Raw genomic sequence first — 25,996 nt, 5'->3', positions numbered from 1 at the left:
ATATATATATATATATATATATATATATAAATATGAAAGTACCAAAATTTCAATTTATTAATAGATACTACATGAGAAGTAATTTTGTTATATTATGTTGTCACGTCCAACTTTACCATATCGATGATATAATTTGAGTATACAGGCGTTTTGTGGCAATTATAAATATATATTGTGGGTGAATCAAGTGACTCCATTGTACTAGGAAAAAATAAAAGAGCTTCTCAAATTTTTAATAGGGGGCAAATATATAAACACGTGTTTTATGGTATAAACGTCCGTCCACTATTTATAAGAGCTCTCTCAAATTTTATAAAAGGTAGAGATTGGTTCTAAGAAAGTTAGATCAAGGTGAGTGAGTATAAGAAAAGTGTGAATAACATAAGAGTGATAAAAATAACAAAAAGTGGGTGGATGTAAAAATTGGTGAATAAATTAAGAATTTAAGCACTGATTAAAAAAGTGTATATAGTGACTGTGGGATAATATGGGTATGATAGTATAAACAGTTTGAAAAAAAAAGGATGATGTAAATGTGATTCAAATTTAATGAATTACCCAAAATGAAAAGTAGGTCAAACTTTTAGACATGAAAAAGTATTCATTAATTACTCTGTCTCTTGTTTTTTACTCTGCTCCTATCGTCCCATAATTTAATTCTTGTTTCTCTTTATTCACGACAATTAAAAAATGGGAGGAGAAAGTATGTGAAAAGTAATAGGATCTGCTGTCTTTTTTTTTTTGCACGAATAACCAAAGGGTCATTTGATGAACCATTTGGATTTTTTATACTTTTTATTATTTTAGCTGATAACAATAGAGTACAAAAAGTGGAATCCCTTTTAATTATAGGCAACCAATTAATAAGAATTCATAGTACAATTACAATAACCAAACACATGAATTCACACATAAATGAAATTAAAGTTGCAAACTAATCTTAGCTTAAATTCATATTGAAGAGAGTGAAAAAATAATACGGAGATTAAAGTGTGAGATTATATACTTAATTACACTATATGAGCCTAAAAATTGATGTTGAAATTCTGATTTTATGGTCCAATATTAATACTCTAGATCACTGGTTTAACGCGAAAAAGGGACAAAAATAATTGAGAAAGAAAAAGATATTATTTGACAAGTTGTGTCTATTACATGTGGCTATTGATTTATTGATTTGCGGGCTTTGGTTGTGGGCTTTGTGACAAATTCACATATCCTGTCATAAAATCCGTAAATTCTTAGCTACACACGCATAAAACCCAGTTATCTATCCCTACACCCTAGAGTAGGGAGCTCTACCTACACTACCCCCCATCAAAACGCTACGTTTAATCCCCCTACCTCCATACCCACTGCACAGATACTAACTAATTTTACCCCCTAAAAACACACACACACACACACTTCAAAACCTCCATTTGCATTTTCTCTCTCCTCACCTATTTTTTAGCCATTTTCTCTATCCTCAAAAGCTTTAATGGAGAAATTATTGCAAAATTATCACAAATTATCACAAGAATTTGTTCAATCACTTCAAAATTCATCAAAACAAAGGCGAAATTCGAAAAGAGTAAGTTATTTTGTTCAAGTTTGGAACGAAAAAGAGTATAAACCTTAGGTTTTACTAATTTTTTTGTTGCGATTGTATTTCAAGAACATAATTGAAAAATCAACCATGGAAAATGTATCAATTTAAGTATAATACTATAGTTTTAGTAATTTTTGTTCAAAAACTAGTAACTTAAACCAATAAATTTTTTATTTATTTATTTATTTATTATTATTATTTTTTTTTGGCAGAACGAAGGAAACAGTTTCAGAAAAGAAACACAAAGATTATGGAGAAATGTAAGTATTAATAAAATTTAGTTCGTAGTGATCTCTCTCTCTTTTTTTTATTTATTTTTTTATATTATGAATGTTCATTTCCATTTGTATAAATGTTCATTTATATATTAGTATACTATCATTAACATATTAATAGATAAATAATATAAATGTTCAATCATATATATGAATACATAGTCATTCACGTAACAATGTTCATTCTTTATCATAATTTGGAGTGGAAAAATATTTTGATAAATGTTTATTTTTATTTTGGTAGATGTTCAATCACCTAATAGTATATGGTCATTCACAATTTCACATATTAGCATACAATTATTAAAATTTTGATAAATGTTCATGTTTTTGTCATCTTCTTCAAATATTTCATGTTCATTTTAATTTTGAATTTCAATATATGTCTTTTCTCATATGGATATATGGTCAATCACATATTGATAGTTTCAAGAGTGTTTATTTACGTATATTTTTTTATTTCGGTTGAAGACAATAGGACCTTCAGCTAGGCCCTTTTCTGGGGTTGAAGACTGATCTCGGTCCAAGTTATGACTGGGCCGAGGGTAACCTGCACAGCAAACACATGTAAATTTGGCCTCGGGGGTTGTGCCAAGGAAGGCCCCTTTGATGCCGAAATTAGTACAGTGTTAAAGAGAGAAAGTTATGCAAGAGAATTAAGTGCTTGAGGCTTTTTTGTGAATGAATGTAAAGAGAGACAATTGATGGCTTTTATACCTTTGCTTAATGGGTGAATGGGCCTTTAGACCAAGTGGGCTTGCCACGTTGACTGGACCATTGACTGACTTGACATGCTTTGGGGAGAGTTGAACCTTGCTTTTGGGCTTTGTAATTAAAACATTTGGACCGGCCCAATTGAAATTATTTGGACCCAAACAACTTTCCCCCCAGACCCGATTTGGAAGCATGACGGGTCAGGTTTTGACTTGCAAAAGAGGGAAGTAAATGTTTAATTAGAATTTAAATTTGAAGGTTATTGAGGTAACAACGGTTATTTTTTGGAAGTAATGGGGAAGTTGGATGGATTAGTGGACAATTAATGATAGGGGAATGTGAACAATTGAATCATTGAAGTGGAATGAGTGGGGATTTTAGTGGCGCGGACTCCCAAAATTCTTGCTTCTGGAAGGTATTTCAGCCACTCGTCCCACATTTCTCTTCATTTCCTTTTGCGCATTCATACTTGCATCTCGCTAATCTCTGCCATTAACCCGATTTACTTTTTCCGTTTATACTCAACAATCCGAAGCTTAAAGATATAATTTGTTGCCCCGAACTCAAAGATCGGCAAATTCCGCACTCGACAAAGGTAATTTTCTTCGAAGTTTCTTCGGTTTTCTTTGCTTTTTCAAATACCCCTCTTTTTCTGTTTTCTCGCACTTCCACCGTTCAAAAATGGCCGGTGACCAGTGAAAGAGGCTATGGAGGCTGAACCAATTGTTGAGGAAGAGGAGGAGGAGGAGGAGGTGCCGCAACTGATTCCAAGGCGGAATTGCCCTTTAGCAATGATGCCACTTCTCACCGGCCAGAACCCTAATGCCAGGGCTGGAGCTGCTGCTATCCCGAGGGGGGTTGCAATCAGGGCTGTGCCGATCTGCACCATGCCCCCCTAGGGTCTCAGAGGGTGCTAGCACCTCTGGCCGAGGCGTGGCCTTGGCACCTAGGCCATTGACTCCCAAGGAAAGGGAGTGGGCTGACGTGCACGAGAATGAGGGCATCATGGCAACTGCATCTTATTCATGGTGGGTCAAAAATAACGCCACCTATCACTTTGCCGAACAACTTGAGATATTCTACGGCATAATGGAAGAGGATGGGTACTAGTGCCGAATGCTTACTGTCGTGGATAGAATTCATCGCCCCCCACTTGGATATATTAGGGTTTACACTCGGCAGCTGCAATACGGGCTTCGGTTTCCTGCCTATTCCCTTATAATCAAGGTTCTGAACGGGTATAACATCTCCTTGTCTCAGCTGACCCACGTAAGTATCTGAAGAATAATGACCTATCACTAGGTCTGCATGTTTTACGGGCTTGAGCCGAGTGTGCACTGCTTCCGCTGCATGCACAAGTTGATGCTGAACACACAATCCAATAAATGGCATGGCGTGAGATGAAAGGGGGTTCCTTTCTACTTATCCGAATGATACTTCGGATAAGGACTGGAGAGGCCAATGGATCTGGGTTCGGGCGCCGTCAGACGAGGATCATCCAAATTTCTTCAGCGACCCCCAATATTTGAGGACGCCCGATCTAAGATGTTCAGCATCGGGCCTGATGAGTTCTCTGATGTCGATCTGAAGCAGATGGAGCTCTTCGGCAGGAGCCACATGCATGGAGCTACTGGCCAAATGGCTAATGTGCCTACCATCTGGCTACCTTGCTGCCACTATCTCTTCCAAGAGAAGATACTCGCTGTTGTCGGCCTTAGCCGAAAGTACCAAGGCGGTTTGGGATTCATGTAACACCCCCGATTTACTAGTTAATAATAAATAATAAATAAAGGAAAAATAAACAACCTTTGAATAAAACTGCGGAAACATACACCTAAATCGGAGGTATTACTGCCACACTCAACAACTTGTCAAGTGCTAAGGCTTACAAAATCCCAATAATTACAACTCAATAATCTAAGTGAGCTATTAATAAACCATTACAAACTCATTATAAAATACTAATCGAGACACTTGAGCTCCTTTAGCTACGATCACTTGATCAACCTGTTTAGACAAACTTGACTACTCACAATTAAGGACAAATTCCGAAATAGATCGTCGCAGGGCCACCATAAGAAAAAGACATGGCTGCAAACACAAGTAGCACAACAAAACAACACACACGTCAGCAAAAAGCTGAGTAATCATCACATATCAGAATACAAATAATAATAAAATAATTAACATTACTAGCTCAATTAAACAATGTAGTTCAAAACTACATTACACATTGTACTCTTAAAATAACCTTTGTCAAATCCAACCTCGAATAATAATAATACGTCTTTTACTCAATTAACTCATCTATCCCATAAGTGTGCCATGCTCTTTGTTCAATACCTAGCCTTGGACATGAGTAATTCGAATAACAAACCAACAAGTATAAAAACTTGAATACTCTCAATAACCAGAAACACCTTAAACCATGACCAATATGGGTCAAATCCCACTGTAGGGGACCATATAAAAATATAAATAAAGATTGTACCTCATTCTTAACTCATGATCATTATCTCCTTACCAACATGCTAAGGACTAAGGTGTATAACGCCGAGCCTCAAACTAAGAACAAAATAATAATTCTCAACTTTTTGATCCCATACATCGATCATGTAACCATTCAAAAATTAATGAAATAGTATCTCAATAATGGCACGGGTTTCCAAATAATGTAACACGACAATTCCAGTTTATAAAATATCTCAACTCTTATAGGCCAATAAAACTAGTTCCCAAATATGATTAATTCACTACCCAAAAATAATACTCTGCATTTAATAACCCTAAACCTCAATAAAACAATACTCTCTATAGCAACACCATTAAAAACCCTAGAAATAATTGTACAATCAATTATATACAACAAAAATAAAATGATATTCAAATCAAATCAAATCAAATCATACAATATCATAATAAGTAATCATATATACAAACAGTACAAACAATAAATCATATCACACATAATAATACGAAATGTAATACAAACATCTCCAAAATCTCGTGTGATTACATATAATAAATAATACAATCAAATTATGATCAAACAAATTCAAAAGATTGATAGTGTGAATACTAGATAATAGATTATAAACATATAAATCAAAAATTAAATTTGTGTGATTACCTTTTGGAAAATAATACTCCAAGGTTTATCAATGAAACCAACATCACACATTAACAACATTTTGCACACATATAATGCTTTTCAAACTTTTGCTAATGCACTTGCATATGAAACGAAATCACAAAGTCAAAGTCATCAAAGGTGCTGCACGTGAAACAAAGAGGTCCGTGGAAGCAATTTGCAAAGGTAAAAGTTTTAATATGAACCACGGCTGTACACAATATTATAGATTAATGAAAAAAAATATTAGGGTTAATAGATATATATAACTGATATTAAAAGAGATATTAAAATAAATAATTTGTTTTTTAACATAATTTTATCAAATAAGAAGATAAAATTTAAAGTATACGAAATCTTTAATTTGTATTTTATACTTTATAATCACAAAATATACGGGTATTACAATTCGGCTGGGGCCGAAAACTTTATTTAATTTTTTCATTATTTTCTGCTTTCTGATGCTTATTTCTCTCGACCAAGCTAACTGTAGTTCTTCGTTTTTACAGAGCTGTACGAAGATAACTCGGGCATTGATTACGAACTGCTCGGGAATAGTCAGGAGAGGAATCGGATCACCAACACCCCTAAAATCACTGATTCCAAGGATCGGGCCCTTTCCCTTCACCAGAAGAGGCTTCAGGTTGTCAGCGCTGTTGAGATCAAGCGTAGAGGCCTTGGTTTGAGAAGGTCGATCCTTTCTTTCTTCCTTCCGCTAAAGAGCAAGCAGCTGCAACTATTGCCACTGAGGTCTTCAGAAGCAGAGCTGGGCCTTCTACTTTTGCTTCTAATCTAAGAGTGGAAGGAGCTGAAGAAGAAGAAGATTCTGAAGACGCTCGTCTGCTGAAGACTTTGGTGAGACTTCCAGACTTGTCTGAATTTTCTTTTTTCTTTTTTTTTTATACTTGGAACTTGGAAGTCATACTGCTCTTTGCCCCTTATTCCTTCTGCTGCAGTTTGACGAAGAAGAAGGGAATAGAGGAGAGCAAGCTGAAGTAGAGCCCCCTTCAGAAGATTCGTTAGACGAAGAAATGTTTGGCCCAAAGAGAAGAAGGGTCGTTGTTCTACCTGGGCAGTTTCAGGCTGCCCCTATCCTGTTCTACCTGGGCAGTTTCTGGCTGCCCCTATCCATCAAAGAAACCTCGGCTTGAGGAGGACAAGCCGAAGGAAAAGAAAGAGAAGACTTCTCCCCCTCCTAAGGTTCGTGCCGAGGGAGACATTTTGATGAAGACTCATCCCTCCATCCCTCGGCACGTGGCCGAACCTTTTACTGATGAGGTTCGGAGGGAAGCCGATGCACTGCTTGTCTACCCTGAGGACGAAGTGCAAATTTTGAGAGAAGACTCCAAGGGTCTTGGTGCCGATAGTCTGAAGGAGACCGAAATAGAAGAAAAAGCTGAAGAGGTCAAGAACATTGATCTGCCTTTTACTTCGGCTGCTGAATCCTTCAAGACTTTTTAGTCTACAGAAATGGGGTTCGGTTCCGCACCCCTGGTGTCTGTCCTTGAGTATGCCCGAAACATCTTTGAATCCAGGCGCAACTCAGCCGCGGAGTACTTCGGCAACCTCTCCAGCATGTCTGAGCTGGAGAGGGCCTGGGCCTGGACTCTTGGGGCTGCTTCTAGGGCATCCGAGCCACTTGCTAGGGTGTCAGACCCCTTTACAGAGAATCAAAGGCTGCTGATGCAGGTAAACTTGTTTGTACTTAAGCTTTTTTACTTCAGTTTTTTAAGTTTTTTCTTTATTTTTTTTTTTTTGAAGAATTTATGAGTTCATTGCTCAGAAGTCTCAAACTCCGAGAGCAATATTCTCTCGATTCTTTTTTTTTTTTTTTTTTTTTTTTACTTCGGCTAATCATTGTTCCTCATCTCTGCAGGCCGTTCATAACCACTTCCTGGTTGTGGAGATGAACGACGAGCTGAAAGCAAAGGTAGAGAAGGTCGAGGAAGCTGAGTGCCAGGCCAAGATTTCCGAGCTGAGGAGGCAAGATGCCGAAGAAGCTGCCTCTGCCCTCAGAGATAAGTTGGAGTCAATGACTACTAGTTTCCGTACTTTCTGCCAAGATTTAGAGAAGACCGTCTTCCCTGGCTAGACGAGGGTCATGCGCTGATCCAAGAGTACGGGGCTGCGGACATTCCCAACCTCAAGGCCCGAATTGAATAAAGAGTACAACGGGAGGTTGAGACTTGGCGCACGATGGTCGAGGACTTCAAGAGGAAGGCTGCCCAAGCCGAAGCCAAAGCTAGAAAGAAGCAATCTAAGCTAGAGGCCGAGATTCAACGGCTAAGGGATGAGCTGAAAGGCAAAGATGCCGAACTGAATGATGCGCGAAGCCAACTGAAGGCTCAGAGTGAAGGGGCTGCCCAGACCCAAGTTGAACTTGAGACTGCTCAAAAACTGCTGGAAGTCCTGGTTTACACCCAAGAGCAGTACGAAGAGGGCTTTGAGAATGGCTTCAAGGTTGCTTGGCGATTGGCTTTCCATGTTAATCCCGAGATTAACTAGGATTCGGATGAAGCTTGGTCCATGGACCCTCAAGACGCTCATATGAACGAGGCCAGTCCAGCTGAGGCTGCCTTCATGGCTCGTCAAGTAGAAGCTGAGGCTGAAGAAGAGGAGGAAGCTACAAGGAAAGGGAGAGACTCTAAGAAAGCTCCTGCTCAGCCTGCCTCATCCTTTGTCGGTGCCAAGGCCTCCAAGAGTCCAAGTGCAGCTGCTCGGCCTGATACTGCCAATGCTGAAGCATAGGAACTTGGGCATACAGAATCTTGTAGATCAACTTGTCCCTAACTGCTATTTCTACCGCATCTGCTTTTGCCTTTCTTTTGCTTCAGCTAGCCTTGATTTGTACAAACTCTTAATTTTTTTTACTTTAAGTAGTTGCACTTAGTTTGGCAGCTGTGTTTTCCACTTGTGGGCGGCTGCCGATGTAGAATTTCTTTGTACTTGGTCTGAAACTTTTAACTCGAATGTGTCTCGGAGATCCAAGCACATTTGAATTATTAATGCTTTACTTTACTTCAATTTTCCATTGCCTTATTCTCTTTACTTAGCTTTTTCTTTGAATTTTGCAAAAAATTTCTAAGTGTTGAGCTTCGGCTTGGAATTATTATTTAGCTGAGGACTTCTTGCCCCCCCCCCCCCCCCAAATCTAAGTTGTAATCTTCAAGTTTCTGAGGTACTTGCTTTAACTTTTTCAATACAGCCGAGGCTCTGCCTTGGCAAAATTTTTGTAATAATTTTGATTTTGAAGTTTCTGCTCTTTTCTTTCTCTTCTTCTTCTGTTTTTTTGAAGAATCTATGAGTTCGTTGCTCAGAAGTCTTAGACTCCGAGAGCAATATTCTCTCGATTCTTAAAATTCATCCGAGGGAATGGCTATCCGAAACACAAGGCCATCATTCTGGCAATGCCTCGGATATAACTCCTCTGAAGCACAATGCCAATGTTTAGGCTATGCTTCAGATTCGTCCACGACCTCTTTAATTTACTCCAAGGAACTGATTTATCTAAAGTAAATCGTCGCTGGTGGGTGATACTTCGGGGGTGAAATCATTGTTCCTTGTTTAGCAGGTTTGACGCCAATCCGAAGTACAATGCCTCTGCTGGGCTATACTTCGGACGGTGTCGAAGGGGAAACCTCTTTTTCAGAAAATGTAAAAGACAGAAAAATGGAAACTTGCTAAATTTATAGAAATGGTGGCTCAAAGGCCTTTCATTAATTCAAATAAATGCACTTACATAGATAATTCTTCCCCGAAGAGCTTACACATGATATTTCTTAAGTACATCTGCGTTCAAGTGATTCTTTAGCTTAGTTCCATCCAACTGCCGAAGTTGGTATGCTCCAGGCTGAAGTTCATCATAAATTTCATAGGGTCCCTCCCAAGTTGTAGGCTTTCGTAGTGACCCGACACTACGCGGAAGGAAATCCCCCAAGACCCGCCCCTTAATTAAAGCAATTAACAAGCATAATAAACTTAATCAAACAAGACTAAGAACAAGAATTATGCCTTTGTTGCGTACTTCGCTCCCAAAGAGCTCTTACTTCAAAATCCCGAAACCACGAGATCTCCGACGGATCGTACCCTCGACCCGACCCGAGCGTCCTAAGTCTTGAAGGTTAGTCAAGACCCGGACAAAACAAAACTATGAGTTTTACGAATCAAAGGTTTACTCTAATTATGAGAGTTACCTTTTTAATTCCACTCAAGGTTGTGCTTTTCCCAACACCCTTGAAGGGTATTTATAGGGAAATGGGTCCTTGGTTTTCAATCTCCCATCAATGTGGGAGAGTTGAAAAATCAATGATTTATTTAATTCCAAATTAAATAAATAATCAACTTAATCACATTGTGACAAGTGGCATGATCTCATGCAAAAGAGTGGTGGCCAAGGTTAGGTGGGGGACCATATGCCTTGCTCCCCAAGGCCCTTGACTGGTCCCCACAAGCTTCCTCACAATCGCCATATGGCTTCTAGGCTGGCAGCCAGCTAGCGTGCCAGCTAGCGCTGCCAGCTAGCACTGCCCAGCAGCATCCCAGCCAGCCAATGCTTGCTGGGCAATGCTGGCGCTGGTGCTGTGTGCTGGCGCCTAGTGTTGCTAGCACATTGTGCTGGTGCTAACCTCAGCAGCCCACGCACTGGTTGGCGCACATTCCTTGCATAGCATGCACCAACCTCGCACCACGCACCAGCCTTGTACCTCGCACCACGCATCAGCCTTGCAACATGCACCACGCATCACGCACTAACCTCGCACCATTGCTAGCACAGCAGAATGCGTGCTACTAGCGAGCCACGCATGCTGGCCCCTTGCCTTGCCAGTCACACGCATCAACCTCGCACCACTCGCATGTTGTTGCTGCTATGCGTTGCTCGCACACGCACACAAGGCCTACCATGGTGTTGTGCTTGTGCGAGGGGCCTACGATGGTGCCTAGCACCCAGGAACGCATGCTGCGATGCAGTGCCATGCAAAGACACGCATGTGCGCAGGCATGCTTGCTATGTTGATGCGATTGGATAAGGCACAAGCACACGCACACACGCATTGGCCTAGCCATGCGATGATGCTGTGCTTGTGCTGCGATGATGCGATGGGCTGCCTAGTGCTTGCGATAGGCTACCAGGTACTCTTGGTTTGTTTGTTGCTTGCGATAGGCCAACGATGGTGCGCCTAGGCGGCGATGGTCCGGCTATCACACCTAGTGTGCTTAGGCTTGCACCTAGCCATGCTAGGTGCATGCTAGCTTGAACTAGCCTAGCATCCACATGGCTAGGCCAGTGTGGTGCTAGGGCTATTTTTATACTTGTCGCTTTGTGATTTTGCGACGCTCGGTCTCGACGCCCTAGGCTCGATTTCCGACGTCTATATTCGTAAAACTCTGTCGACTCATTAAATCTTTTCGGATTAATTCGTCGTCTCGGATCGGTGATTCGATAGGGTTCGACCCGAAGGGTTCAGTTAAGATTAAGCTGTAATATCAATTATACCTCGATATTACTGATCGGAAGCGGCCTCCACCTAGGCATTCCGATCACTTGATCTTACTGAAGAATTAACTCTGTAATAATTCTGAACCCTTTATCGGAAGAATACACTTGTTGGAAGGACACCATTCCTTTTAATCTCCCACTTGTCCTTCCGGACAAGTGTGCATACAGTGTATATCCCATTTCCTATGTCTCTTAATGTTTCTTCGTGAACTATAAGGTAAGATTCATTGTCATCCTTATTACGTTCAGAAGTGTTTCTCGATCTTCGAGTTCGACTGTCAATAAGCAGATGATTTCTAAAATCCATCTGAGCACGGCCATGCATTTTCACAGTCTCGCTCTTCGAGCGGCCTTGTAAACAACAAAACATTTTCCTTATTGTTAATAGGGGGACAATCCCAGTCTTGCATTGTAAGTTCATCTTACTAAGAGGACTTAGTCTCTCGAGTGTTCCCGTTATGATCCCCAGTTACGGTAGACGTTAGGAAACATCAAAGAGTCTAGTACTCAAACAAGAAAACTTCACAATACTCATGGTCGGAGGAAACAGGTTTCGATAGTCATAATGAGAAATGTACTTATGACAATTTTGAAATTTCTTAAAGTACTCTCATAGGTCTTATCCAGTACAGTTCCAAATTGTACCCGTGCAAATTATTTATGACTGTCACGTCCTAGCAGCACAAGAAACGGTGCTGTAAATCATACTACACACTAATCTATGGCGATCATCAATCGTCCATCTGTTAGATGACCTCGATTAGGGACAATTTTCGATTTAAATATTCAATGTTCACTTAACAGGTGTTTCTTTATCCAAGACATGGTCTTGATACCCTGTTTTGAATATTTCCGTAAATCGAATGGACTCATTATTTAATTCTAAACCACAATTAAATAGTAATGGAGTGAATGATAATTTTGCACAAAAATCCATTACTCCATAAATGAATGGTTTCAATACAGTGTCTTACATTAAAACTACCAATTTAATTAAAACACATGTACAGGGAATTTCAAAGCAAGTTTCCAACATGCTTGATTCCCATCGCCTCAATGTGCTTGTTGTGTTTCACCTGAGGCAGCGGTTTAGTCAAGGGATCGGCCACATTATCATCTGTGCCAATCTTACAAATTCTGATTTCACCTTCGGATTTCCATTCCCTTATCATGTGAAATCGCCTTTGCACGTGTTTGAACTTCTGGTGTTCTCAGGGCTCCCTGGCCTGAGCGGTAGCTCCAATTTTATCACAATAGAGGTCTATCGGCCCCTTGATTGAGGGTACAACATCAAGTTCGCTGATGAACTTGCGAATCCAAACAGCTTCCTTGGCAGCTTTTGAAGCGGCCAAGTACTCGGCTTCAGTTGTAGAGTCTGCAGTGGTGCTCTTCTTGGCACTCTTCCAGCTAAACGCTCCTCCATTCAGACAAAATATGTACCCCGGCTGTAACTTAAAGTCGTCTCTGTCAGTTTGGAAGCTAGCGTCGGTGTAACCTTCAACAACCAGTTCTTTGTGGCCTCCATACACCAGGAACTTATCCTTGTTCCTTTTAAGGTACTTTAGGATATTCTTGGCCGCAGTCCAATGCGCCTCTCCTTGGTTCGATTGGTATCGGCTCGTTGCACTCAGGGCATACGATACATCTGGCCTTGTACATATCATGGCATACATGATCGATCCGATCAGCGAAGCATATGGGATCTAATTCATTCTTTCTCACTCAACAGGTGTTTGTGGACACTGTTTCTTGCTGAGAGTTATGCCATGGGACATGGATAAGTGCCCTCTCTTGGCATTCTCCATGTTGAATCGAGCCAATACCTTATCAACGTAAGTACTCTGGCTTAATCCAATCATCCTTTTAGATCTATCTCTGTAGATCTTGATGCCCAATATGTATTGTGCCTCTCCTAAGTCTTCATTGAAAACACTTTCCCAACCAGCCCTTTACGGACTCCAGTAATTTTGTGTTGTTTCCAATGAGAAGTATGTCATCGACATACAGGACTAGGAATGCAATATCACTCCCACTGACCTTCTTGTATACACACGATTCATCTAGATTCTTGATAAAACCAAACTTGCTAATGGCTTCATCAAATTGCAGATTCCAACTTCTGCTGGCTTGCTTTAGTCCATAAATGGACTTCTTCAGCTTGCAAACCTTTCCAGCGTTGCCTGGATCGAAAAAACCTTCTGGCTGTGTCATATACACAGTTTCTTCCAAAATTCCATTTAGGAAGGCGGTTTTGACATCCATTTGCCATATTTCATAATCGTAATATGCAGCAATCGCTAGTGTTTCGGGGTTTTCTGATAACTGCGGGAGAGTTACAATTCCGAGACTGGGACTGTGCGCATGTACCTGCAAAACAACGGAGACTCCAGGTGGTTGGAGTTCCGCCTCCGACGATCAAGTTAGTACTTGCTTTAGGAGTAATAAATGCGGAAAAAAGGTTAAGTGTTTTCTCTAGGTGAGAGTAATTAATTGGTGTCCTCCCCTTTAATGAGGATTAGTAAATGTATTTATAGTCTTGGGATGCGTGCCAGTCCTAGGTTTAGGTCAACCTAGGGCTGATTGGGCTTCCACAAGTCTTTGGGCCTAGGTGGCCGGCTTTCCCACTTGGCATGGGGGAGGCCATGTGGCGTGACACAAGTGGTCCATGGTGGACCGATCAACGTCTGACACGTGGCAGGCTCCTAATGGCCCATGTGGCGGACACATGGCAGGGCCTGATTGGTCCATTTGTCAGACGATGATTGGTTAGGGAAAAATCCCGTAATCAGCTAGGATGATCCGGACGGATTTTAGCATTACAACTTGTGAAAAAGTTTCATCATAGTTAATCCCGTGCATTTGTCTATAACCTTTTGCCACCAGTCTAGCTTTGTATATCGATATATTTCCATCCTTGTCTGTCTTCACTTTGAAGATCCATTTGCAACCAATGGGTGTATAACCCTCGGGCAAATTCACCAAGTCCCAGACTTGATTTTCAAACATGGAGTCCATCTCGGATCTCATGGCCTCTTGCCATTTTGCAGAGTCGGGGCTCGTCATAGCTTGCTTGTATGTCGCCGGCTCATCACCATCCATGAATAGGATGTCCTGATCATCGGTTAAGACGATACCGAGGTATCTGTCTGGTTGAGATCTTTGCCGTTGCGACCTACAAAGGATAATCGGTTGAGCATTTTCATTGTCAGTTTGATTCTGACCAATCTTCTTAGATGCTTCCAAAACATCTAGATTGTCAGCTTTGTCAGGTTGACTTTGTTGCTCTTCCTCTCGAACTTCGTCGAGTTCGATTTTCCTCCCACTTGTCATTTTGGAAAGGTGTTTCTTCTCCAAAAAGACACCATCACGAGCAACAAATACTTTGTTCTCAGATTTATTGTAGAAGTAATACCCTTTGGTTTCTTTTGGATATCCCACAAAGAAACACTTATCCGATTTGGTGTGAAGTTTGTCCGAAATTAATCGCTTGACATATGCTTTGCATCCCCAAATCTTGAGAAAAGACAACCTAGGAGGTTTCTTAGTCCATAATTCATATGGAGTCTTTTCAACAGCTTTTGACGGAGCTCTGTTTAGTGTTAGTGCTGCAGTTTGTAGCGCATGTCCCCAGAAAGAGATAGGGAGTTCACTAAGACCCATCATTGATCGAACCATGTCTAACAAGGTTCGATTCCTCCGTTCGGACACTTCGTTCCATAGAGGAGTTCCGGGAGGTGTCAACTCTGAAAGAATGTCATTTTCTTTTAAGTGATCGTCGAATTCATGGCTCAAATATTCGCCACCTCGATTTGATCGAAGTGCTTTAATTTTCTTGCCAAGTTGATTTTCAACTTCTTTATGAAATTCTTTGAATTTATCAAAGGATTCAGATTTATTCGACATTAACTAGATATAGCCATATCTACTAAAATCGTCGGTGAAAGTGATGAAATATCGGTAACCTTGTCTTGCGGGTGTACTCATTGGTCCACATACATCTGTGTGTATTAAACCTAATAAGTCATTTGCCTTTTCTCCCAACTTGGAGAATGGCTGTTTTATCATCTTTCCTAATAGACATCCTTCGCAATTTTCAAACGACTCTAAGTCGAATGAGTCAAGAACACCTTCTTGAAGAAGTTTCTTGATGCGCTTGATGTTAATATGGCCAAGACGACAATGCCACAAGTAGGTTTGATTCGACTCGATGGTCTTAGCCCTTTTGGCAGTATTATCGATGTTATAAACCTGTTTGTCTAGTGAAAGCACATAAAGACCATTTTCTAAATGTGCCTTACCATATAAAACATTATCAAAATAAATAAAACAACTATTGTTTTTGATTCGAAATTCGAATCCTTTGGCGTCCAACGCCGATATTGAAATAATGTTTTTGGTCACTCTTGGAACATGATAGCAGTTTTCAAGTTCTAGAATAAGCCCTAAGGGCAAAGACAAACTAAGACTTCCAACGGAGACGACAGACATCCTTGCTCCATTGCCGACCCGAAGCTCGACCTCTCCCTTCTCTAGCCTCCTATTTATCCAAAGTCCCTGAGCGTTGGAACAAAGGTGTGATCCACATCCGGTATCTAATACCCACGATGTTTTTCTAGCGAAGTTTAAGTCTATAACGAAAATACCTGATGAAGAAGCAACGTTGCCGTTCTTCTTATCTTCCTTGAATTTGAGGCAGTCCCGTTTCTAATGTCCCTTATTCTTGCAGTAGAAACATTCGGAATCAGATTTAGAAGAGGCTGCCTTTTTGTCCTTGCTGCCCTTGGCAGATTTTGACTTAGGCGGGAACTTGTTTTTTTTTCCCTTTAAAGCTCTTCTTTTTGCCCGGACGTTTGAATGGCTTGCCCTTCCTCACCATGAGCATGTCATGCTTGCCCTTATCCTTGAGGGTTTGCTCGGCTTGCTTCAACATACCATGAAGCACGGTGAGGGTTTTCTCCATACTGTGCATATTATAGTTCATTTTGAACTGATCATAGCCTTTGTGAAGCGAGTGGAGAATGATGTCAATTGCCATTTCGGTTGAATACCCAGCATCAAGCCTTTCCATGTTCTCAAATAATCCAATCATTTTGAGGACATGCGGGCTGACTGGCTCTCCTTTCTTGAGCTTGCTCTCAAGGATTTGCCTGTGGGTTTTGAACCTTTCAGTTCGGGCCTGCTCTTGAAACATATTCTAAAGCTCAAAAATGATCTCAAAAGTCGTCTCCTTTTCAAAGAAATTCTTTTGAAGGTCCGGAGACATGGTGGCCAACATGATGCATTTGACATCCCGATTGGCACTTTGCCATCGGTTAAGGGCAGCCTGAGTGACCTCCTCATTGGGAGCGTCGGGCATTTCCTCATCAAGGACGTATTCCTTTTGCTCCTGCATTAGTACAATGTGGAGATTTCTTTGCCAATCAAGAAAGTTTGGCCCGCTCAACTTCTCCTTGTCGAGAATTGAGCGCAAAGAGAATTGGTTGTTGTTTGAGTTACTTGCAGACATGGTTCTACAATTGAAAGAATTTGAAGTGAAAAACCATTCATAAATCAATAAGTTGAAATTTAAAACGTTCATATATATTTTCATTCTTATTGAGCATTTTATCCACGCATTTATAAAATTGTCCCTTTTAGGCAAGAATATAATGATTTCGAGATCCTAAAGATCAAGAAATTGTTAAGCATGCTTTGGCTTGTCTTAATCATTAAATATCTTAAGGGAAGCAATCCAATTGCTAATAGCTCCAAGCTACTCTCGGTTTGATAAAATGTCGCATCTAATGCATCCTTGACATTTTATCTCTTTTGCCACGACATCTAAGGACTCCTTACTGATATCGTTGAGCTTAACCAAGACAACTTGTGTACCTAGTATACCTTACGTTCCTAGGGAAGTAGTAATGTCTCACTTTAGCGTAGTACATCACGTACGCGCATTAGTTCGGTAAGTGTTGTTCTTGGAACGACAAATTTTAGCTCAATATTATTAAGGGACCTAGGGTTTCTATGTTGGCTGATTTAAGTGAACTTAACTAATCGTCGCAACATATAGAAATCCTAGACATGCATCTAGCAATAATAACAAATAACAAAATTATATATAAGGCATAGAAATAGATGCATTTGGCAACTAGCATGACCCCTTGAAATCTTCAATTTCCATGGGTCTTCATTTTGGCTCGTCTTCATCGAAACGCCGTCTTGAGACATCTTGGCCAAAATAAAATAAAGCTAGCTAGAACGACTAAGATTAATCTAATGGTACAAAAATACTTAACGGTTCGCAGACCGTATTTAGATTTACAAAAATACATAACGGAACGCAGTCCGTATTTTCTATTTTAGTCGGGCCCCACTAGTTGCCATTTTCAAAGACCTGTTTTGAATAACAATCTTCCATTCACCCATTCACTATTTGTGAATGGCCCATGCAAAATTACGAAATACATAATTAAACACACAAAACTAGTAACTAACTTAGGTGGTTAATCCGATTAAAGCGCCTAATTAAAACTAGTCAAAGTTGTTTAATCCATTATTTCTAAACGCAAAATGCTTACGCAATTAGTTAAGTTCCCACTAAATTCCGCATCCATACTTAATTAATCCGATTAACTAAGTCGGCATAACCCATAATTGTCAAAATTTTGCAAAACCGAAAATCGAGGTTTTTAGCCTCGTTAAAGTAATTACATAAAATATTTTAAACACGGGATAATACAAAAAATCATAGCCCAAATTTTAAGCAAAAATGCCCCAACATAACCTTTTGAGGGTGCGCACCATGGCTGCTAGGCAGCCCATGACATGGCGCCATGGTGCGTGGGCGAGGCCTGCTATGCCCAGCAAGCACCGCTGCTAGCCCAGCTGCCTGCTACAATGTTGCGCATGCTTGCTAGCATGCTTGTGCTTGCGAGCAACTTGCGTGCTGGGCTGGCGCCTACTGATGCTAGCCAGCATGCATAGGCAGCCCCTGCCCAGCCATTGCCCCACGGGATGCTGCGCCCAGCAAGCTCCCGGCCACACAGCCACACGCATCATCATGGCACACCCCTGTGCGCACTATAGGAAGCCACATGTGGGCTGCTAGGAAGCCCGGCTAACCTTGGTGGCGCTTGGGTGTTCTTGCCTTGATTTGCGTGCCAATTCTCGGAATTTAATTCCGATTAGTGTGTGACAATAATTAATTCTAAATTACATTTTAGAATCAATTTGAGGAAAAATAAAATAAAAATAAGTCCAACTTAAATAATATTTAATTTTATTGGTGCACAAGCCTAAATTATCCAAAATTTTTATTTTGAACAAAATTAGGTCTTACTTTATGCTTAAAATAAAATGAGCTATGTCCATAATTAATCTTGCCAATGTGCAAATTAATAATGGGTTTAACAAATGGGAGTTGGAAAAATAAATTAACCATCCAATGATAAAATTTTCCAACTTTCATACTTGTGTAAAATACCAAGATTACATCTTCCAATATGAAGATTAATCAAATTTTACTCACAAGTAATTGAATTTGATGGATTTTAATCAACCAAACATGAAAAATCCAAACTTTGTTCAACATGGAATTTAGGGTTAGGGTTCCAATCATTTAAACCTTTTAAAGATTAGAACTTTAACATTATAGGAACTTAAAATTAGAAGATCACAACAAGCTTTCACATTTTATTGCAATTTATTTGCAAAATTTTTGAAAAACAAGTTTATGTGAAAATGGTATATCAACTTAAGCACTAATAAAAACTCCATTATTATGCATAAGGATATTTTAAAACCAATAGATTAGTGATGCAAATGTGCATTTAATCTAACCTTGTGATGCTTGCATTAATCAAGGCTTAAAAAGAATTAAAATTTTCGTTGAAAAACGAAAAACCCTAGAAAAAATGGGTTTCTGGTTCGAATTTGGCTTCTGGATGGCTCTCAAAGAGGATTGAATATGTTCCAGAATGTCGATTCCACCCAAGAATCACTATTTTGAGCCTAAATCTGGGTTCGACAGCCAAGTCAAGAATAAAATCGAGTTTTAAAATTAATTAAAACGAGCATCTAATCTAATTAGAAGAACATGAACCAGAAAAAATAAATTCTTTATAACACCTTAATTAAAAATTAATTTCAAAAATTAAAAGGAATCTGGCTCTGATACCACTCGTCCCTTAATTAAAGCAATTAACAAGCATAATAAACTTAATCAAACAAGACTAAGAACAAGAATTATACCTTTGTTGCGTGCTTCGCTCCCGAAGAGCTCTTACTTCAAAATCCCGAAACCACGAGATCTCCGACGGATCGTACCCTCGACCTGACCCGAGCGTCCTAAGTCTTGAAGGTTAGTCAAGACCCTGACAAAACAAAACTATGAGTTTTATGAATCAAAGGTTTACTCTAATTATAAGAGTTACCTTTTTAATTCCACTCAAGGTTGTGCATTTCCCAACACCCTTGAAGGGTATTTATAGGGAAATGGGTCCTTGGTTTTCAATCTCCCATCAATGTGGGAGAGTTGAAAAATCAATGATTTATTTAATTCCAAATTAAATAAATAATCAACTTAATCACATTGTGACAAGTGGCATGATCTCATGCAAAAGATTGGTGGCCAAGGTTAGGTGAGGGACCATATGCCTTGCTCCCCAAGGCCCTTAATTGGTCCCCACAAGCTTCCTCACAATCGCCATATGGCTGCTAGGCTGGCAGCCAGCTAGCGTGCCAGCTAGCGCTGCCAGCTAGCACTGCCCAGCAGCATCCCAGCCAGCTAGTGCTTGCTGGGCAATGCTGGCGTTGGTGTTGTGTGCTAGCGCCTAGTGCTGCTAGCACATTGTGCTGGTGCTGGCCTCAGCAGCCCACGCACTGGTTGGCGCACATGCCTTGCATAGCATGCACCAGCCTCACACCATGCACTAGCCTCGCACCACGCACCAGCCTTGCACCTCGCACCACGCATCAGCCTTGCACCATGCACCACGTATCGCACCACACATCACGCACTAAACTCGCACCATTGCTAGCACAGCCAGCATGCGTGCTGCTAGCGAGCCACGCATGCTGGCCCCTTGCCTTGCCAGTCACACGCATCAGCCTCGCATCACTCGCATGCTGTTGCTGCTATGCCTTCCTCGTACACGCACACGCACACAAGGCCTACCATGGTGTTGTGCTTGTACGAGGGGCCTGCGATGGTGCCTAGCACCCAGGCACGCATGCTGCGATGCAGTGCCATGCAAAGGCAAGCATGTGCGCAGGCATGCTTGTTGTGTTGATGCGATAGGATAAGGCACAAGCACACGCACACACGCACTGGCCTAGCCATGCGATGGTGATGTGCTTGTGCTGCGATGATGCGATGGGCTTCCTAGTGCTTGCGATAGGTTGCCAGGTGCTCCTGGTGCGCCTATTGCTTGCGATAGGCCAGCGATGGCACGCCTAGGCTGCGATGGTGCGCCAAGCACACCTAGTGTGCTTTGGCTTGCGCCTAGCCATGCTAGGTGCATGCTAGCTTGAACTAGACTAGCATCCACATGGCTAGGCCAGTGTGGTGCTAGGGCTATTTTTATACTTATCGCTTTGTGATTTTGCGACGCTCGGTCTCGACGCCCTAGGCTCGATTTTCGACGTTTGTATTCGTAAAACTCTGTCGACTCATTAAATCCTTTCGGATTAATTCGTCGTCTCGGATCGGTGATTCGATTGGGTTCGACCCGAAGGGTTCAGTTAAGATTAAGCTGTAATATCAATTGTACCTCGATATTACTGATCGAAAGCGGCCTCCACCTAGGCATTCCGATCACTTGATCTTACTGAAGAATTAACTCTGTAATAATTCTAAACTCTTTAGCGGAAGAATACACTTGTTGGAAGGACACAATTCCTTTCACAAGTGGCTGAGAGTTTCCCATGAATGCGGCCTATTTGCACAGCTGCAGCATTCCGAAGGACAGGATCCCCATTTTTGAGATGTCTTGCGTGGACTCTTTGTTTGTAAAATTTGCTGATTCTTTGCTTACATGCAACCATTCTGTCTCATGTGGAATCTTTGACCTCGTCCAAAACATCGAGGGATTCTTTCATGAGTTGCTCGTTTTCTTCGGTCGAGTGCGTTTGATCTTATACTTTTGATCTTCAACTCTCTTCTTGACAGCGTTGAGAATCTGCTTGTTTGCAGCTTTGGCTTGACCATTACTCTGCGAATGACATACTGCAGAATATGCTAACTTGATGCCAAACTGATCAGTGTACCGCCTTAGGGACAAATTATCAAACTGTCTCCCATGATCGAAGACAAAGACCTTCGGAATTCCAAAGCGAGTGATAATATTTTGCCAGATGAACTTTCTGACAGTTTGCTCTGTGATATTCGAGGCTGCTTTGGCCTCGATCTATTTGGTGAAATAGTTAATGTCGACTATTAGCCATCTTTTCTGATATGGAGCATTAGGAAATGGCCCCATGATATCTATCCCCCATTGAGCAAATGGAAGCGGGTTTAGGATCGGCTGAAGATCTTGGGCTGGCTGATGGATAACTGGTGCGAATTTTTGACATTTTTTGCATTTTCTGACCAACTCCTTAGCATCTAAGATCATGGTGGGCCAATAATACCCAACCCTCAATGCCTTGTGGGCTAAAGCTCTTCCCCCGATGTGGTTTTCACAGATGCCGAGGTGGATCTGCCGAAGGATGTAGTCAGCATCTGTTGGTCCCACGCATTTTAGTAACGGGGCTGAGAAGGACTTTTTTAGCAGCTCTCCTCTGAAGATGATGAACCTTGAGCTGATTCTCTTCAGTTTGGAGGCCAAGTTTCTGTCTTCAGGAATTTCTCCCTTGAGCTTGTAAGGTAGGATGGGATCCATCCAGCTCGGGTCATGTGTGATATAGCAAACCTCAGGTTCTTGGTCCATTCTTCTTTCTCGGCGCACCTCCACATATACAGATCGGTTCAGCTCACTTAGAGTTGAACTTGCAACTTTGGAGAGTGCGTCGGCTTATGCGTTTTGACCCCTTGGGATCAGCTCGACTTCAAGAGTTCTCAGCTTTGCAATAACTGTTTTGATCTTTGTAAGGTAAGCTATCATTGAGGGCTCTTTAGCCTCATATTTACCTCGAATTTGATTTGCAACGACGTGAGAGTATGTCTTTAAACAGACATGCTCAACTTCCAATGCTATGTACAGCTCTAAGCCAACGATTACTACTTCATATTCGACTTCATTATTTGAAGCTTTGAACGAGAATTTCAGTGCATATTCAAAGGACTTGCCTTCGGGCGAGGTTATGACAACCCCAGCCCCCGAACCATTTACGGTGGAGGATCCATCCGTGAAAACAGTCCACACTTTCTTTTCCTCGTCTAGTGTCTCTTGATATGAACACTCGGCCAGGAAGTCTGATAACTTGCTATTTGATATGATTTTAGGGTGTTTTTGAAACTGGTTTACTTGATAAATTTGTGTTTCGGTTCACTTTTACTCTATTATTATGCAATTTTTTTGTATCCTATGCTTCACGGGTTGTTACTGTTTTTGTTGAGATTCTAGGTCCAAAGACGACCAAATGAAGCCCATTGATGATAAGTGTAATTTATGACACATTTTAGGGCATTTTTCTCCCTTAGTTTTAGGTTTATTTCGGTGTTTCTTTGTTATTTCTATTCCTTTTAGTCTTGTTTTAGTTATATTTGTCTTAGTTTATGGTTTTAGGCTTTAGTTGTGAATAATATGCTTTTTGCTCGGTTTCCAGTTTGATTTTCATGCTTTTCTATGTGTTCTTTCACTCTTTTCTCTCTTGGTCTATTTGTGTAGGTTCTTGACGCTTTCTTAGATGCTTATGACCCAAGAAAAGGCAAGAAAGTTCAATAGAAGAAGCTTGAAGCTAAGAAAGAAGCTAAGAAACTTGAGGCAAAAAAGCTTGAAGCTCGTAGAAGGCCTTAAACCGAGTCTTGTTCACTTTTTCAGCCATAACTTTTGATCTACACATCGGATTGAGGTGAATTTAATTGCGTTCGAAACTAGACTTGAAGATATTTCCAACGGTAGGTGGCACACCCCAAGAGACCTCCTAGAACAGAAGTTATGGCCGTTTGAATCTTCAAGAGACTGCTAGGCTGCGCAGCCTCCGCGGGCGCGGCCCTCTGTTCTTCCCAGCTGTTGCAACTTTCTGGAGATGCCTCGGAGAAGCATTGACGCGGGCGCAGGTTTCTGGGTCTTTTTTGAGCTTAATTTCCGGATTTCTTTCTTTCTCTTCTTGTAATATAAATAGAGGACTTCTTAGACTACCCCAAAAAAAAAGTTTTACTTTTTCTCTCTCCTCTAATTAGGATTAGGGTTAGATCAGGATTTTCTCTCTCTAGTTTAGGAGTAGTTTTAGAGAGAGAAATCTTGGATTTCAATGGAGATTTGAGAGCTTGAAGAAGCAATTTTGTGGATTCTCTTCTCATCTATTTAATGAGATTTTCTAATTTTCTCTCACCTTTATTGCTTTGTTGAATTCTTGTTTTTTCTTATTTCATTGTTGATTAGAGTAGTTAATTAGTTTACTTGTTTGATTCTTGCTTTAATTCAAGTTTAACCTTGTTTTCCATGTTTTCCTTCATTATGTTTACTTAGATTTTGTTATAGGGAAATGGATTAAGGTTATGTTGATGAATTGAGTGATTGGTTGTGATTAGTATGCAATTGATTCTTGATTATTGTGTTTGGATGATGCTTACATTGACTAGAATCTTTTTAGCTAATTGATTCTTGGTTCTTAATTGTGCTTTCAATCAATTGTGCGGAAGTGAGTTGATTGAGAGTCTAGATTCTTCCACACCTTTGCTTGGCTAGTTGTGCGGGAGTGAATTAGCTTAGTAGGATAATTAGCATGCTTAATTACGCGGGAGTGAATTGAGTGTATTAATCGTTCCTAATTGAGATCATGATCATCTAATTTCGACTTGTTATTGAATTCATTATTGTAATTGGATTCCCCTTTCCCTAATATCTTGTTAATTTATTTAAGTAGTGTTTTAGATGTTTCTCTCCCTATCTTACAACCTTCCTACTAGTCTAATTACATCAAATTAATACACTTAGTCCTTGTGGTTCGACCCTAGCTTGCCACTATCTAGTGTGAACTTGATAGAGTTAGGTTAGGAATATAAATTGTAAATTTGATCTAGGATAGTAGACCAACGACCTATTGTCCCTCGATCAATGGATACTAAACCGAGGTTAGAAGCAAGAAGATGGTAGAAAGAAGCCAAGGGAAGGAGCAATATCGAAGAAAACAGGAAGAAAAGGGCTTAGAAGAGCCTGCACGGCCGTGCCAGGCCTTGCACGTCCGTGCAAATTTAGGCACGTCCATGCAAGATACGTAGAACGTCCGTGCAGATATCTGCACGACCGTGCAGGAGTGCTCCAGCAAGTAAGAATCTTCTGTCAAGGCCTGCACGGCCGTGCATAAGTTGGCACGTCCGTGCAGAAGAGGTTGCACGGTCGTGCTTAAATTGGCACGCTCGTGCATGATTTCCAGCCCAAACAGTAGATACTTCCATGCCCGATTCTTGTTCTCTCCATCCTTTTTATTTGGGGGTCTTATAAATACCCCTTTTGAGCTCGTTTGTACGAATCATCAAGGTTTTTAGAGCTTTCTCTTAGTTTTGCAATCCTAGAACATTAAATTCTCAAATCATTAGTTAGATTCTAATTATTAGCTTTGAAATATTCAACTTCAATCATTGTAGAAGACATGTTCCACCATTGTTGTTCACTTTGAAGCTTCATAGTAACTATTTCTTACTCTTCTCTTCCATTTCTCTCTACTTTGTTGTTAATTACTTGCTTAATGCTTGCATGCTTAGATTTTTAATTAGCATAATCCTTAGTTTGAACTTGTTCATGAATTACTTGAAATCCTTAATTGCTTTAATCTCCGTGGATTGTGAGTAGTTTAATTTCTAGGGTTTATGTAAAACCCTCAATTTAGTCACTAATTTCTTGTTGCATGTAATAATTGGGTAATTATTGGGTGTTAATTAGTTGAGCTTAAGTGGTTTAAGTTCTTGTATATGGCCATTGCTAGAACTATTTATCCAACCTTTCTCAACGAAGGATCGAGAGATGAACTTGAGTTAGCTCCCTTATGCTTAATGGACTTGAAATGCCATGAGAATAGGAATTTCTGGTCAAGGGAATGTTTATGTCATCGTGATTATCCTTTAACACTTGTTTTATGCTTTGTAACCAGGAGAGTAGGTTGTATTCATGATTCAAGTAATCCCTCTAGCTTGAGAGAGTAGTTGGGTGCCTTAGAGGACTTCCCCTAATTTATCCCCTTAACTTACCTTAATTGTTGCATGCTAATCGTGATTTGTGATGAAGTTGAGTGGTATAACCCGAGCCTTAGATTCCTTTAAATATTGTTAATCTCCTCTTAGCTTTAGTTTAATTGAATTAGTAGAAGTTACTCAAAACCAAACCAACTTAGACTTCATTTAGCTTTTTTAAACGGTAGTACCTCGGTGGTTGATTCAACGCCTCTCTTGGGTTCGACCCTTTCTTACCCTTTCTATTAGTTAGTGAGACTAAGATATGAATTTATATTTTGGTAGGCTCGACGACAGCCTATCAAATTTTGGCGTCATTGCCGGGGAGGCAAAGTCACATTGAATGTATTATTGTTGAATTTGACTAAATGTGTGTATATGTATAATAGTTTTCTTACCTTAATTTTTGTTTATTTGTTTTTAACTTGTGATAGTCATTGCTAACGTTTTTCTTAGCTTTTTTTGACTTTGC

General features: G+C 40.5%; 1 long non-coding RNA gene across 2 annotated transcripts; it reads left to right on the top strand.

Annotated features, from left to right (window-relative positions):
• Nucleotides 1-1,217: 1,217 nt before the first annotated feature.
• Nucleotides 1,218-23,515, top strand: LOC110719988. Of its 2 annotated transcripts, none has more exons than XR_002511222.1 (3): nt 1,218-1,573; nt 1,804-1,851; nt 23,021-23,515. It is a non-coding gene; the product is annotated as an uncharacterized LOC110719988 (long non-coding RNA). The 2 variants fall into 2 exon arrangements; XR_002511221.1 differs by lacking the exon at nt 23,021-23,515 and adding an exon at nt 6,220-8,822.
• Nucleotides 23,516-25,996: the final 2,481 nt, after the last annotated feature.

Source organism: Chenopodium quinoa, unplaced genomic scaffold, assembly GCF_001683475.1.
Source record: "Chenopodium quinoa cultivar QQ74 unplaced genomic scaffold, ASM168347v1, whole genome shotgun sequence".
NCBI lineage: Eukaryota > Viridiplantae > Streptophyta > Magnoliopsida > Caryophyllales > Amaranthaceae > Chenopodium > Chenopodium quinoa.
Note: the sequence above shows the minus strand (reverse complement) of the source record. Positions and strands in the feature narration are given on the sequence as shown.